Genomic DNA, 16,344 nt, shown 5'->3' with positions numbered 1-16,344 from the left:
TTGGAGTTAGAATATGGTTAGTCTTCATGTTCTCCAATGTTTTCAGGAAAGCCGAGTGGGATTCCTGACTTTGAGCGGGTGGTCTGTAGGATGCTATAAACTGAAAAGCAGTCAGCAGTCTTGCCCACTGTTATTTGCACATGGATGAACTCAGATACTTTGTGCAATGCCACTAACCTGGAGGTGTGGATATCCTTCATAAATATGGAAACTCCCCCTCCTTTTGTGGTTCGGTCCGGGTTTTGGGGCCGAAAAGCATGATATGAGGTATAACCTGGTAGTGCTGGGGTGCTCTCTGGAGCCTTGAACCAGGTTTCTGTCACTGCACAGAGATCGATATTCTCCATACTGAGGAGAGCTTCGAGTGCGTGCATCTTGAGATTAAGACTTCCGGCGTTTAGCAGCATTACCCTTAGTTTCTTGTTCCTTGTGCTGTCTATGTAGGTGGGTTTGACTTTTGAGCCTTGCCTAAAAAAGGCACTATGGGGGTGGCAAGAGCCTTTGCCAATATCCGAAAGCCCAATAGTGACAGGTGCAAGCCGTCCCTAGCGAAGCAACGTGGCTTGTCGAGCATGTCACCCCAGGCTGACAGACACTGGATCCCCTTTGAATGACACCAAAATTTTAGCCAATTGTTAAAATCGATCATTTTGTCTTTGTACTGTGGCATCATTCTAGGTGAGGGTAAGATGATGCTCAAGGTCAGGGTCATACCGGCCTGGGCTACATGATCAGAGAGCTCCTCTAGGTCTCTTTTCATGTAGTCCAGGGAGGTACGTCTCAGGTAATTCACACCAGCACGTACGATGACCGAGTCATATTTGTATTTGCTTTGGAGTGACCCGAGTGCTTGCGTTATGTGGCAGATCCTAGCACCCGACAGGCAGCTCACTGTGACCTTCTCTTTATTCAGCCTGGTGAGCGGGACGTCAGTGTGTCTGACAATAGAGTCACCTATTACAAGAGTATCAGGTGTGTTATTCAGCCTTAAGGGCTGTGGCTGCTAGGCACACTGACTTTGTGAGCTATGTGTTGTGCGTGTTTTGTTTTGGGGTAGCGTTTGCTTGGATGTCTGCTTTGGAGGTCTCTGTTGCTTAGGTAGATTTTTATTTAGAGCCTCTGAGTATGTTTTTGTGTATTTATGTGTTTGGTTCGCTGATGTGGTGGGACTATGTGATACTGGAATTGTGTTGTGTGAGGTTACCTTCTCCTCCTGACTGGTTTCACCAGTTTTGAGATGAGAGAGCTCAGCCACCAGTTTGGCTATATGGTTGCATCTCACATATATTTGAACCTGTTTGGAGGAGGAGAGGGTTGTCCGTGTACATGACACAGTTGTAACATTGCCTCAAAATTCCCAGATTCACCAGCTGGACTGGAGAGGAAACCAATGACTGACCTTTGGACATGCTAGAGTAATATAGGGAAACTGAATTAAGATGGACCAATAGGGGTCAAGGTAATCGTAGAGAGTTTAAGAGTAAGTAGTGCTTATGGTTTAATAGTGCTAACTTGTAAGATTACTTATTTGGACCAGTGAAGGGCATTAGAATGAGAATATGGTGTTTAATTTGAGAGATAGAGCAGTTCTAAGGGAAAAAGTAAAGAGCAGACTTGGTGGAGCCAGGAATAGTTTAAACCCAATTAGGTGGCGCTGCCCGTTGTTGCGCTATGCACAAAAACGAGCAAGAGAGGGTTTTAAGAGAGGGAGATCAAGGAGTTTGGAAATGACCCAAAATGACCAATAAAACTACAGTTTCAAGGCAGTAACCACTCCCACAGGGGCAGACAGGCTGCTCAATGCTTATCACTGCCACTGATGAACAGAGAGACTTCCCTTTAGCCCAAGCGAAAAATGGCCTCCAAGAAACTTACAAACAGTTCAGAGCAGCAAGCCTGTAACTGAACTTTTTTAAATCTCAGAAAAGTGGGAAAAAAGCAAGATTTTTTTAAAGATAGCAGAGGTTCACAAGTATCAACAAGTTATAACAGTGCAGTAAATGACCCCACACTTGACTGCAAGGCCGGAGACAGAAAACTATTTTAAAAATAAGTGCAAACAAGAAATTCAGTAAACAGCTCTAGGTTGTGTTCTAAATACAGTTACCAATGCAGAAATCAAGTTTTACAAGCCAGAAAATGCTCAAAGTAGGCGGCAATGCATAAAAACTTAGCAAATAATCTGAAGAAAAATACTTAAAATCTCAAAAGTGGCTCCTTTCTTCTCTCAGCGTTTTCTCCTCTTGGTGGGTGCTTCCCCAACAGCCAACAAGTCTGAAAAGACGCCAAAACCACGAGACAATCTGGTTTTAAGAGAGGGAGATCAAGGAGTTTAGAAATGACCCAAATTGGCCAATAAAACTACAGTTTCAAGGCAGTAACCACTCCCACAGGGGCAGGCAGGCTGCTCAATGTTTATCACTGCGCGGCTGTATATATACTCGCCATGGCGTATATATAACACGCCACAGCGTATATATGACACACACACCGCGTATATATGACACACACACCGCATGCGTATATACACACACACACCGTGCGTATATGACACACACTGCATGCGTATATATGACACACACACACACGTCGCGTATATATGACACACACACACACACACGTGCGTATATATGACACACACACGTGCGTATATATGACACACACACACACGTGCGTATATATGACACACACACACACGTGCGTATATATGACACACACACACACACGTGCGTAGACACACACACACACACGTGCGTAGACACACACACACACGTGCGTAGACACACACACACACGTGCGTAGACACACACACGATGCGTATATATGACACACACACACACGTCGCGTATATATGACACACACACACTGCGTGCGTATATATGACACACACACACGTGCGTATATATGACACACACACACACGTGCGTATATATGACACACACACACGTGCGTATATATGACACACACACACGTGCGTATATATGACACACACACACGTGCGTATATATGACACACACACACACGTGCGTATATATGACACACACACACACGTGCGTATATATGACACACACACACACACGTGCGTATATATGACACACACACACGCGCGTATATATGACACACACACGCAGTATATATGACACACACACGTGTGTATATATGACACACACACGTGTGTATATATGACACACACACGTGTGTATATATGACACACACACGTGTGTATATATGACACACACACGTGTGTATATATGACACACCTGCGTGTGTATATATGACACACCTGCGTGTGTATATATGACACACTGCGTGTATATATGACACACCTGCGTGTATATATGACACACACGTGTGTATATATGACACACACACGTGTGTATATATGACACACACGTGTATATGACACACTGCGATGTGTATATATACACACACACACGTGTATATATACACACACACACGTGTGTATATATACACACACACACACGTGTGTATATATACACACACACACGTGTGTATATATACACACACACACGTGTGTATATATACACACACACGTGTGTATATAACACACACACACACACGTGTATATATAAACACACACACACGTGTATATATAAACACACACACGTGTATATATAAACACACACACACGTGTGTATATATAACACACACACACACACGTGTATATATAACACACACACACACACGTGTATATATAACACACACACACACGTGTGTATATATAACACACACACGTGTGTATATAACACACACACGTGTGTATATAAACACACGTGTGTATATAACACACACACGTGTGTATATAACACACACACGTGTGTATATATAACACACGTGTATATATAACACACGTGTGTATATATAACACACACGTGTGTATATATAACACACACGTGTGTATATATAACACACACACACGTGTGTATATATAACACACACACACGTGTGTATATATAACACACACACACACGTGTGTATATATAACACACACACACGTGTGTATATATAACACACACACACGTGTGTATATATAACACACACACGTGTATATATAACACACACGTGCATAAACACACACACACATATATATATATATATATATATATATATATATATATATATATATATATAAAAATCACACACACTTCTCTGAAGTGAAGGCCAATGTTGGGATCCTCTGGTTCACCAAACAGTGTAAGGTGGATTTACTCATCGAAACCCCCACTAAACATGCTGACATTCTACAAACAGGCCTAAAAATTAAACAGCTGCTGCCAAAACCACAGTCTGAGACTAAGTGCTAAAAAATGTGTAATTATACCCTTCAGTAAATCAGATATTCCTGCAAATTATAATATTGGTAGGAAAACCCTAGAAGTAGACCCACTGGTGAGGGACCTAGGAACACAGAAACAGCAACCTAAACTTTGACCAGGTAGCTACGGTGGTGAGAAAATCCTTCTGTGTGGTTCAGCTTTTAAGTGAAGGTATGGCATCAAGGTCAAAGGAAATCAATGTACCACTGTAAACAGCCCTCATCAAGTACAATGCTTCCTTCTACACGTACCTAACCAGGCACTTAAAACTGCAGCAGCACCCAAAGGTTTCCCAGTAAGAAGAAGAAGGAAAAAAAAAAATACAAAGCGTAACACACGTCTTATACTGACTAAAGGTCCTATTCCTTTACCCCACCTCATACAGTTTATTGAGAGGCGACTATGTGACTTACAGCTGACCTAAAAAAGGCATTATCTGATCCAGCCCTTATGACGTGTTCCATGGTCCTGTACCTTATTTAGGAGTCTAACAGAATTTTCAGGAGAGACAGATTTGTATTCCAAAGGCCACCTCATCTATGGAATAAACTTCCCATCTTTGTAAAACAAAGCCCATCACGCTCTTCAAAAAGAAATTTGATAAATGGACGGGGAAACAAATTTACTCCAGGGGGTACTACCCATGTCCCTTACAGACAAAGGGAGCTTGTAAAATGATTCAAGGCTCCAACACCCAAAGACCCACTACCCTGATACTACACCATCCCATATCTGGGAAATTAAGGTATAATATTGTCATATCCTGGCTATTACTGGTGAGGCTTGTAAATGATCTTTCACCATTAGCCTAGTAATCATCTTTGAACAAAAAAGACAGCTGAAGTCCAACACTTTTTACTAACCCAAAAATATATAGATGCTAAGTTTTCAATACATAACCATTAAGCTCCCTTACAAATCAATTCCTATAAATACAGCATCATGCCTAAATGCTTCAAAGACTGAGACATCATACCCGCCAAGTGTATTCCTTTGCAAATAACTACTTTTGCTCTCAGAAACGTGTACATTATGTTACGATATTATAATACTCTTAAAAATGTTATCAATACTATGAATTTCAGTTGTATTGACAACTTTTACTGTGTAGAACTTCAATTATTTCATCTATACCCTCTCCTTGCATCAACCTCCATGGGTTTACCCAAATTAGATCAACCCCCACAAGAATTGACAAAACCTCTTAACACCAATCCATCTTGGACTGGAATCTATTATCAGACCCCCACTCTTGGTCACTCAGACTGTCAGGAAGACAGCCCGATTGGTGGGCATCAAGCAACATACTTAATTAGGAACCGGTCCCACCAAACAAAACAACCCATTCTCAGAGTTGTACGCAAAAAAAAAAAAAAAAAAACCTCAGAGCTCATGACCTAATCAACTCCCTAAAATGCTGTAAGCGGACTCGCCTAAAACTATCACTAGATGAAGCCGTGGAGTACTTTAACTCCACCTTCTTAAAAATCCTAAACTCTCATGCACCACCTAGAACCACAAGAAACAAAACCAACTATGCCCAATGGCTATGCAAAGATACTTGGTCCTTAATGAAAGAGAGAGACAAAGCCTGGTCACAGTTCCACAAACAAAACCTCTGCCCAGAGACGGAATTACCACGAACTCCGCAACAGAGCCAAAAAACTAATAAAACTAACTACTAATAAAACTAACTATTATAAAAACATACAGGAAAAACACAACAACCCTCAAAAATTCTGGGCTTCAATAAATAAACTACTACACCCAAGAAAACCTACCAGTATTACCAAATAACCACAGCAACATCCCCACCCAATTTAACAAATGCTTCACTGAAACAATCCAAGCTCTAGCTGATGACCAAAACACAACTACCAACCCCCACAGCAACTGTAACCCCCACCCTTTCTATTACAAAAACTACTAGCCCAGTTTTTCCCTGAACCCAGTCCCCACATCGCAGGCTGTGTACTACATGAACTACAAAATGAACTGGCACCTCACCCAAGTGTCATGTTTAATCATACCCTCACCTCAGGCTTCGTGCCCACTGAGTGGCGCACAGCTACATTTATCCCACTCCACAAAGGGGGATCCACCTTGGATCCCGGGAACTACCGCCCCATCAGTCTGACAAGCCTGAACTGCAAGGCCATGGAACGTATTATCATGGAACTTATAAACAAAGACATTGGCAACCTTAAAACACTGGACCCCACCCAGTTTGGGTTAGTGAAGAGCCAATCTAGTCTCCTGAACCTTACTGACTTCTTTGAATCAATCTCCAGAGCCGTGGACGAGGGTAAGGCAGTCCACACAGCCTATCTGGACCCCGCCAAGGCCTTTGACACCATCCCCCACTCTGGAATAATAGATAAACTTACTAAGCTGGGCATTAATCCCTACGTCACTCGATGGGTTGCCAACTGGCTTACTGACAGAACCCATCTGTAAAAGTAGCTGACTCCAAATCCAGCTGCAGACAAGTGGAGTACCTCAGGGTTCAGTCCTGGGACCCCTCTTGTTTGGCATCTACTTCTCTGAAATACAGGCCAACACTAAGGGACTCTGGCTAACCAAGTTCGCAGATGACTGCAAACTGGGAGCCATTATTGAATCCCCAAATGATGTGGATATTCTACAAAAGGGCCTTACAGAAACAGATGATTGGTGCCAGAGCCATGGGCTCAAGCTCAATGCCAAGAAATGTATAGTTATCCCCTTTGGAAAAAAAACATGTACCCGTGAATTATCACATAGGTGGCAGTACACTACACACCGAAAGTGTGATAAGAGACTTAGGGACACAAGTGGACAGTGGTCTCACCTTCAATAACCACATTGCCACAACAGTCAGGAAATCCTTCTATGTGGCACACCTCATCACCAAGGGCTTTTCATCCCGAAAAAAGGAGGTCATTGTCCCACTGTACTCATCCCCTCAGTAGACCCATTATAGAATACAACGCTCCATTTGGTATGTACCTCTCAAGACATCTGCAACAACTGGAAAGGCCGCAGAAATACCTCACTAAAATAATCACAGGCCTAAAGCAGATGCCCTATGCTGACCGCCTTAAAAAACTCCAGCTATACTCGGTCGCATATCATCTACTACAAGGCGTTCTCTGCATAACATACAAGGCCATGTCAAACCCAGAGCTGTTAGACATGCTACACAAAGAAATCCCAATCCTTCAGAGCCACACGCTCCAGGGATCTAAATCTTGTCATCATAATAAACAAAACATGCTGGAGAGATAGGTTCCTGACCCAGAGACTCCTCAGACTCTGGAATAGACTGCCCATACATGTCAAGCAGAGCACCTCTTTGGCCCTCTTCAAAATGAACCTTGATGATTTGATGGGAGAAAGGAAATTCACCCCGGGGATCACGTCTGTTGCCCTGCTCGACAGGGGTCCAAGGAAGTAAATAGTGTGGGAAGAAATAGCCAGGGAATTGTTACGGCTAGGCTTGTATAGGCCCTAGGGCCGATAGCCTAGTACCGACCTATGAACTAATACAATTGCTAAACTCTTCAAAAAACTTAAACCAGCCACATTAGCAGCCGACAATCTACCTGCTGATTTCCTGCAGATCACAGCAGATCCTATTGCCTATCCAATTGTCCATCCTCATAAACAGGTCAATAACAGAAGGCAAAGTACCCCACTCTTGGAAAATATCTCATATTATACCATTGCACAAAGGGGGTCAATCCCTTGAGCTTACCAACTACCGCCCCATAGCAATTCTATCACCTTTATCAAAAATATTAGAGAGAGAGAGAGTAGTTCATACCCAGCTTATGCATTACCTCCTAAAAAACAACCTACTATCCACATCCCAGCATGGCTTTAGACCTTCCCATAGCACTACCACAGCACTGCTTTCATTTTCCAACATTGTGAATCACCATAGAAATAATGGTCTATTCGTATCCTCCACATTCTTAGACTTATCCAAAGCCTTTCATATGGTTATAACCATAGTATGCTCCTAGAAACCCTAGCTATCCTTAACATAAGCCCCTTCACCATATCGTGGTTTAGTAACTACCTATTAAACCGTCAACAGGCAGTTCTATGGCAACACCAACTGCCCCCCTTACTACCAATAGCCATAAGTGTCCCTCAAGGGTCTATCCTCAGTCCCTTGCTATTTTCACTGTTTAACCAGTTAGCCTCATCCTCACTCTCTGCTTCTATAGTGCAATATGCAAATGACACCACTATTATATGTGCTGCACCCACCCTGAATGAACTAAAAACCATCACCCAAAATAACTTTACCCTAGCCGAAGAATGGTTCACCAACATCAAACTTGTGCTCAAATCCCCCCCCAAAAAAAAAAAAACAAACTTATTCTCTTTAGCCCTGGTAGATCTCCACCAGTAAACAATGATTTTGCCATAAAATCCAAAGGTAATACACTAATCACCCCAGTATGCTGACTTTACTAAAGGAATTATTAATCTATACACAACTTATGTTTCTATGGAAGCTATACCTCTCTATATTCTTGTGAAATTTCTTTATGGCATGCTATTGGAGCTTTTCTCGCCGGTCCTCCGCTGAAAATGGATATGCGTCCAGTCGGACTTTCCCGGTTAACAAATGTAAAATAAAATAAAAATAAATAAATAAAACACAACTCACACTAAGCTTTTAGGCATAGAAATTGTCAAATCTGAAATTCGACATATATATAGCCCAAACAATCAAGGTCAACAAAAAGATGGGACTCCTTTATAGGAACCGACAGTTCATGACTACACACACCACAGCCACTATTTCAAGTACCCATCTGTTATCCATCCTCCTATATGCCTCCCCTATCCTAACCAACCTTCGCCACGCCAAACTAACCAAGATGAAATCTTGCTACAACAAGATTGCAAAGTTTGCTACCGAATCCACTCGCAGGTCTCATCACTGTCCAACCCTCAGCCAACTGAGCTGGCTTGAGTTTCCACAACTCCCCCTGCTCAACCAACTCACAACTGCCCATAAGCTCTACTACCTCTCTGATAAAACCCCTGCCCTTCAGCAACTAATTCACCCCTACACCACCTCCAGAACCCTAAGATCTACTAATCTGGGTAGTATCGATATTCATCAAAGATACCCACACCTCCAGGTTGGTGGCAAAGCATGAAGCATCAGAGACTATCCATGTGCAACTAACAGTGGGTAAAACTGCCTTCCAGTTTATAGCCTGCAACAGACCACCCTCCCAAACCCAGGAACCCCACTCAGCCTTCCTGAGAACACTGGAAAATATTTAGGTCTCTCCAAACACCATTATATTGGGCGACTTCAACTACCCAAATATAGACTGGGAGCATTACTCTAGCTCCAACACCCTAGCCCAAAGGTTCCTAGAATTTATAAACTCAAATGCTATGGAACAACTTGTTACCACTCCCACAAGAGAGGAAAACATACTGGACCTGATCATCACCAACATGGGGACTCTATGCTCCAGACCAGAAGTGTATCCCTCACTGGTAAGATCAGACCATAAACTAATATCACTGTATATTCACATCCCGACCCCACCCCCTGCCCAGAAGACCACAGTGAAAAACTTCTCTAAAGCAAATTTCACACTCCTCAAAACCGAGGTGGAATCCTTCAAAGCCCCCGGGCCTGTGGAAAATACGGCCCAGACCACAGAATCCTTTATAAACGCATTCTATGAACACCTTCAGGAATGCATGGATCATGCGATCCCAAATAAAACCAAGACCCAATCCTCCAAAGGCAGACGTCCTTGTCTGGTGGACCCCAGCCATAAACAAACTATACAATAGAAGGAGGAAGCTACTAAATGATAGAGCAAAATCCCAAAAAGGGAAGGCATCACTGATCAGTATTAGCAAAAAACTATGGGGCACTCAAAATTGTCTAAGGCCAGCTTCGAGAGAAAAATTGCACAGGACACTAAGGATAATCCCAAGGCTTTCTTTAGTTATGTTAGGAGCCTGGGTGGTAATTCCCAGATATGCTCAGAATTAGTCCAAAATGACAAAAAATACACCGAACCCACAGACATTGCCAACATCCTAGCTGACAGGTTCAGCGCAAACTCCCCCCCACCACCAAAAGGGCAAATATCTATCCCAGCAGAGTGCTGCCCCCCTGACATCTCAGATGCTCAAGTAAGAGCCGCCCTCTCCAAAGCAAAAAACACAGCATCAATGAGACCAGACGGTGTCGCGGGCTGCGTCCTACATAAACTCCAAGAAGAGCTAAACCCAAACATAAAACTACTGTTCAATCTCAGCCTTACTACAGGATATGTGCCCAAACAGTGGCGTACAGCAACAGTGGTCCCTCTCCATAAAGGTGGAGCCTCAACGGATCCTGGAAACTATCGCCCCATAAGCCTGACTAGCTTGGTCTGCAAAGCTATGGAAAGGATCATTATGGACCTCATAAATAAAGATATTGGGGACCTACAGACACTGGATCCTACCCAGTTCGGCTTTGTTAAGGGCAGATCCTGCCTCTTAAACCTGGTCGATTTCTTTGAAACAGTCACCAAGGCCATTGACGAGGGGAAGGTGGTCCACACAGCCTACCTGGACCTCGCAAAAGCCTTCGATACAATATCCCACTCGGGCATTATAGATAAGCTCACCAGCTTAAATATAAACCCCTATGTCACTAGATGGATTGCAAACTGGCTCAAGAACAGAACCCACAAGGTTAGAATTGCTGGAGCCATGTCAGACTCCAAACCAGTTACAAGTGGTGTCCCACAAGGCTCAGTCCTGGGACCTCTCGTTCGGTATATATTTCTCGGAGATACAGGCCAACACGGAAGGACTGTGGCTGACCAAGTTCGCAGATGACTGCAAACTGGGTGCCATAATCGACTCTCCAGCCGACACAAGCATCCTCCAAAAGGGCCTCATAGAAACAGACAACTGGTGCCAGAGCCATGGCCTCACGCTAAACGCCAAAAAGTGTATAGTCATCCCCTTTGGCAAAAACAAAGTGCCCACAAATTACCACATAGGTGGTAATCCATTAAGTACAGAAGAAGTAATTAGGGACCTGGGGACCCAAGTTGATAGTAATCTCTCATTTGACAACCACGTGGCCAAAGTGGTTAGAAAAACATTTTATATAGCCCACCAAATCATGAAGGGATTCACATCTAGATCAGGGGAGGTCATCGTGCCTCTTTACTCATCCCTCATCAGGCCCATAATTGAGTACAATGCCCCTTTTGGGATTTACCTTACCAGACACCTGCAGCAACTGGAAAGACCCCAAAAGTACCTCACCAAGAGGATCAAAGGGCTCAAACAGATGTCATATGCTGCCCGGTTAAAGAAACCCCAGCTCTACTCAGTGGCATACCGCCTGTTCAGAGGCGATCTGTGCCTGACGTATAAAGCCATGTCCAACCCGGAATTAATGGACATGCTGCACCTCAGAAAATCCAAATCCCATCGAGCTACGTGCTCAAGAGACTTGAACCTCAGCACTGAAATAAATAGGACATGCTGGAGGGACAGATTCATAACCCAGAGGCTCCCTTCACTCTGGAATAAAATCCCAGTCCAGGTTAGGCAGAGTCCCTCATTGACTCTCTTCAAGAGGAATCTTGATGAGTGGATGGGAGATCATAGGTTTACCCCGGGTATCACTTCTGTGTCACTGTTAGACAGAGGCACAGTATACTAACCTCGAAAAAGGGCATAGCAAAATAAATTTAAAATGGGTGGCGAAAGCCAAACACATTCTGGCTAGGCTTATAAATGCCCTAGGGCAGATAGCCTAGTATGAACCTATGAACCTATAAATGTCATTAAACACAAAAATGAGGCTGGCAAATCTCTCTATGCCTGCTCCATTACCAGAACTTGGAATGCACTCCCAAATCACCTAGCCTCTACAACCTCTACTTCCCAGTTTAAAAAAACTTCTCAAAACCCACTACATAAAACACTGGCTTTGCCCATGTCACCCCCCAGGTTAAACCATACCAACTCACTGTCTCTGGGATTCTACTAACAAAATGGTGGCTCTCCACCTTCTATTCTCTGCTTGTTTACTCATGGATAAAGCCCCTATAGTACTATGAAAAAAAGAAAAAGTCTACATAGTACTCACTCTTAGCCATTTTAGCAATTACTCTTAACTAACACAAAAAAAAAGTTAATTTTTGCTAAGCATGCTCAACTGTAAAGAGTTCCTGTTTGATTTATATTGTCAGTGTGTATGTGTGTGTATTCTACTGTATTTGGAGCTTTCCCCCCCGGGCCTCCGCTGAAAATGTACCTTTGTCCAGTGGGACTTTTCCCGGTAAACAAATGTAAAATAAATAAATATATTATTATATATACATATACACACACAAACATATATGTGGATCCCCATCAGATGATGGAAACTTCATTTGACTGAAACCATTAGACTGAAATTTCTTAACACTTAAAAAATCACTTGACTGAAACTCATAATACTGAAATCTTACAAAACTAAATGTCAACATACTGAATTGTAAAGTGGCCGATATAAAACCAGAATAGCCCTTTCCCCAACTGTAGTGCAATCCTGGAGTTCTAGTATATATAGTTGGGGGGGCATATTCCCCCAGCTATTCTGGATTTATATCGTCCACTTTACATTACAATTTAGTATGTTGACATTTAGCATTGTAAGATTTCAGTATTATGGGTTTCAGTCAAGTGATTTTTCAGTATTTTGAAATTTCAGTCTTATGGTCTCAGTCAAATGAAGTTCCTATCATCTGATAGGGATCCATAAAATATGTTTATTGGTGGTAACTAGGCTTTCAGCACAAACAGCCACTTTAAACCTAGCCAAGTTTATCCCAAATTTACCAAATTCTTTGATTCTGTTTCACATGTCCATCACATTTTGTGCTTCTGGCCTGCGTCAGACACACTGTCCATGGACAAGTTCACCTTCTTGGTCTTTGGGTTATTTGTTTTTTGACCAACTGCATGCTTAATTCATAAACAAATTGCTCCGTGCAATGGCGGGCCATGAATATAATCTGTTAATAAGCAACTTTTAGGACTACCCACACATTTAATTCACAAGACAGAGGTCACAGAATGTGACTGAACTTAACCTTTTGTAGTACAAAAACTTTTCCGCATCCTTGCCATTTACTTAGTCATTTCCACTGCTGACCAAGAGTAGATCACTGATCCACAGGTATCACTTTCATGTGTATACACACATGGGCCGTATTTGAAAGAAGAAATTCATAAAACACACACAGAAATATATAGTGCAAAACACAAGCCCAGTCTGTGCAGTATACAACACGACAGAACTATACTTTTCAAAGGCAGAGAGACAGACCCTGCAAATGAGCATATTAAATTTACATAGTTCTAATTTAGCACAAACATTAAACACCTTTGCTAGCTTAGTCAAAGCAATATTCTTCTACCTAGCACTCTGTACAACTAAAAGAAGCATCCCCGAACAGCCAGTTTTATTTTTCAAAACTCAATAAGACAAAGACTAAACCAAATGCAGAAGACTATCCTATCCTGGGGAGAAATTAACTCAGAAACCCAACTCCACAACTTCTCAATTCCTTCACTACCGACTCCAGCTAGTTCTATTGACACTACTATGCCTTTCAATGAAATCCCTGAATGTTGGTTTGTCACTCTTAACGTTACTTTATTTATTTACCCAACTTTGTTTACTGCGGTAGTGCACTGATCAAAATTGAACATTTTTAGACACAATCAATGGTATTATATCACAGTGGGTACAAATCCAAAGCAATAGAAACAAAAAGACCTACTACAGAAATATCAATACTGTTAGGGAAACGGGCAAAGTTAGGCAATATATATAAAAAAATACAGACTTCTACTTGACAAAAAAAACTTAACCTAAACTCTTCTCTTCTGACAAATAAGATGAACCCAATACTTAAAAACTGCCCCGAATTATTTGTGACATGGTCCCTCATTAAGAAAATAAGGAATTACAGTATTTATTTATTTATTTGCTGTTGGTTAACCAGGATGGTCCACTGGGCCAAGTGAACCCATTTTCAATGGAGTCCTGGGGAGAAAAGCTCCAACAAGAATACATGTTACAGAGATGTACATTACATAACATACAAGACATAGCAAGTTATAGTTTACAAACAGTAAAATTATGAACAAAAATAATAATAGAGTGAAGTTATACCTAATATATATATATATATATATATATATATATATATATATATATATATATATATATATATTTTTTTACACAGAATAATTCAGGATGATAGATGACATTAAGAAATCAGTACTACTGATAAGAGGGTTTTAATTCTCACCAGGCTTATTCTTCACCATTTCATTAACGCAATCAAATAAACAAAGAAAACTAGATTTGACCAGGAGGATCAAAAACTGACAGCAACACCCATCCCACCTCTCCCAAACCTCCAGTGACGTGCGCTGATGACCTGCACTACACGGCTGACTTATGCTGTACCCGGCCTACTCACAGCTGACAATATTCGCGGATCAAGCCACACAAAGACTACGCTGCTTCCCAGTTTGCAGCCGAGTATGCGGTGTGCTCTCCCAGACCACGATCCTGGCAAAACCTAAGGCCTGAACACCGGCAGCAAATTACACTGGCACCCTCCTGCAAGAGAGCGTCCAAGGTACCGACCGCGGGCCAGCGATGCCAGAAAGGCAGCACCAAGATCCATGGAAACAATCATCGCAACATATGCATACTATTACAATGTAAAACACTGTCACAGCCGTACTTATTTTTAACACTGTCAAATCGGTTTCCGTTTTTTTTTTCAGCCCACCCACTCACTCCCCAGTACTTCCACGCGGTATCCCAAGTAACTTTTGTATATGCCTTCACCCTTATAGGAGGTTGGCATCTCGGGGTCTCTGTTTCTGGCTCGGTCCCTCTATTACTTTTTCAAGTAACTCGGAACTTCTTCTAAGGAATGCCCGTCACTTACGCTACCAAGCTCTGTCATTCTTTTCTTGAACCGCAGTAGATCCCCTTAATTAAAAGTTTACATTCAAAAGCATTTTTCTTCGCTACATCCAGAGATCCCCTTTCCGCCGGAGGTCCTTCCCTAACAGCAACCCAAAGCCGCCATGAATGACCTCTCTACCTCCAGACCATTCTTCGTCCCACGCGCCAGGGCACACTATCTGGTTATTCTCCCCCAATCTCCTTTCACAATTCACCGACCTAGGAACCTCAATGCCATCATGTAAACTGCCCTTACCTGCAGTGGTCTATTTGGTCACGCTTTCCGTTTTTAAATAGTGATGTTTTATTGTTAGCAGTATAAAAGGCGCTCGTTTCCAAACAAATCATAAATTATGACCCTTTTAGCTCATACTTTCTATATCCCGGCAGCCGCCATACATTTGTCTTCCCATGCGCATACTCAGCTAAGGTTGTTGGAAACCCCAGTGCTGACGTAACTCCGGCGTGCGCGTAACTTGAGACAGTGTGTAAAAGCAGGTGAAAACAATGTTGCTGTACCTCTCAGAGCAAGACATCTGGACAAAGCCAAAAGTAATAGGGAGACAAAGGCTCAACAATAGGGACACTTTTTAAATACTGCTCTTACAACTTAGAAAGTTGATAGAATAACGGGTTTTATATTGTTTGCATTCACTGAGTGATACGGAGTCTAAATCTGAAATGGCTTTCGTTATTTACCAGTATTTAGTAACTTCACTCGTCAGCGATTTGCCGGAAAAACCCAAATTTTAGGAGGACCAGACGCAAAATATGAGGCAACTATCTGGATATTCTGCTTAAATTTTGTACAGTTGAGAGGTAATAAATCACGGTGAAAAGGCTGGAGGAAAGACAATCCATTTCTGTCAGTGTTATGAGGCGGGATAATCCACGGTTATACTCATGTTTCTATACTTTGACCAATTATAAAAATGTTTTACGGAAATACTTTGTCCGCATTTTGCAGACTTGATTCGTGCTTCA

General features: G+C 42.2%; 1 protein-coding gene across 1 annotated transcript in view; it reads right to left on the bottom strand.

Annotated features, from left to right (window-relative positions):
* CHD1 (chromodomain helicase DNA binding protein 1) overlaps positions 1–15,765 on the bottom strand; it is a gene marked incomplete in the record, with an annotated part of 4,694,407 nt that extends 4,678,642 nt beyond the window's left edge. Inside the window, 1 exon segment of the mRNA XM_044063873.1 lies at positions 15,617–15,765.
* Positions 15,766–16,344: the final 579 nt, after the last annotated feature.

This window comes from Protopterus annectens, chromosome 2.part2 (genome assembly GCF_019279795.1).
Source record: "Protopterus annectens isolate FY-2018-M chromosome 2.part2, PAN1.0, whole genome shotgun sequence".
Classification (NCBI taxonomy): Eukaryota; Metazoa; Chordata; order Ceratodontiformes; family Protopteridae; genus Protopterus; species Protopterus annectens.
This window is presented reverse-complemented; position numbering and strand designations above follow the sequence as displayed.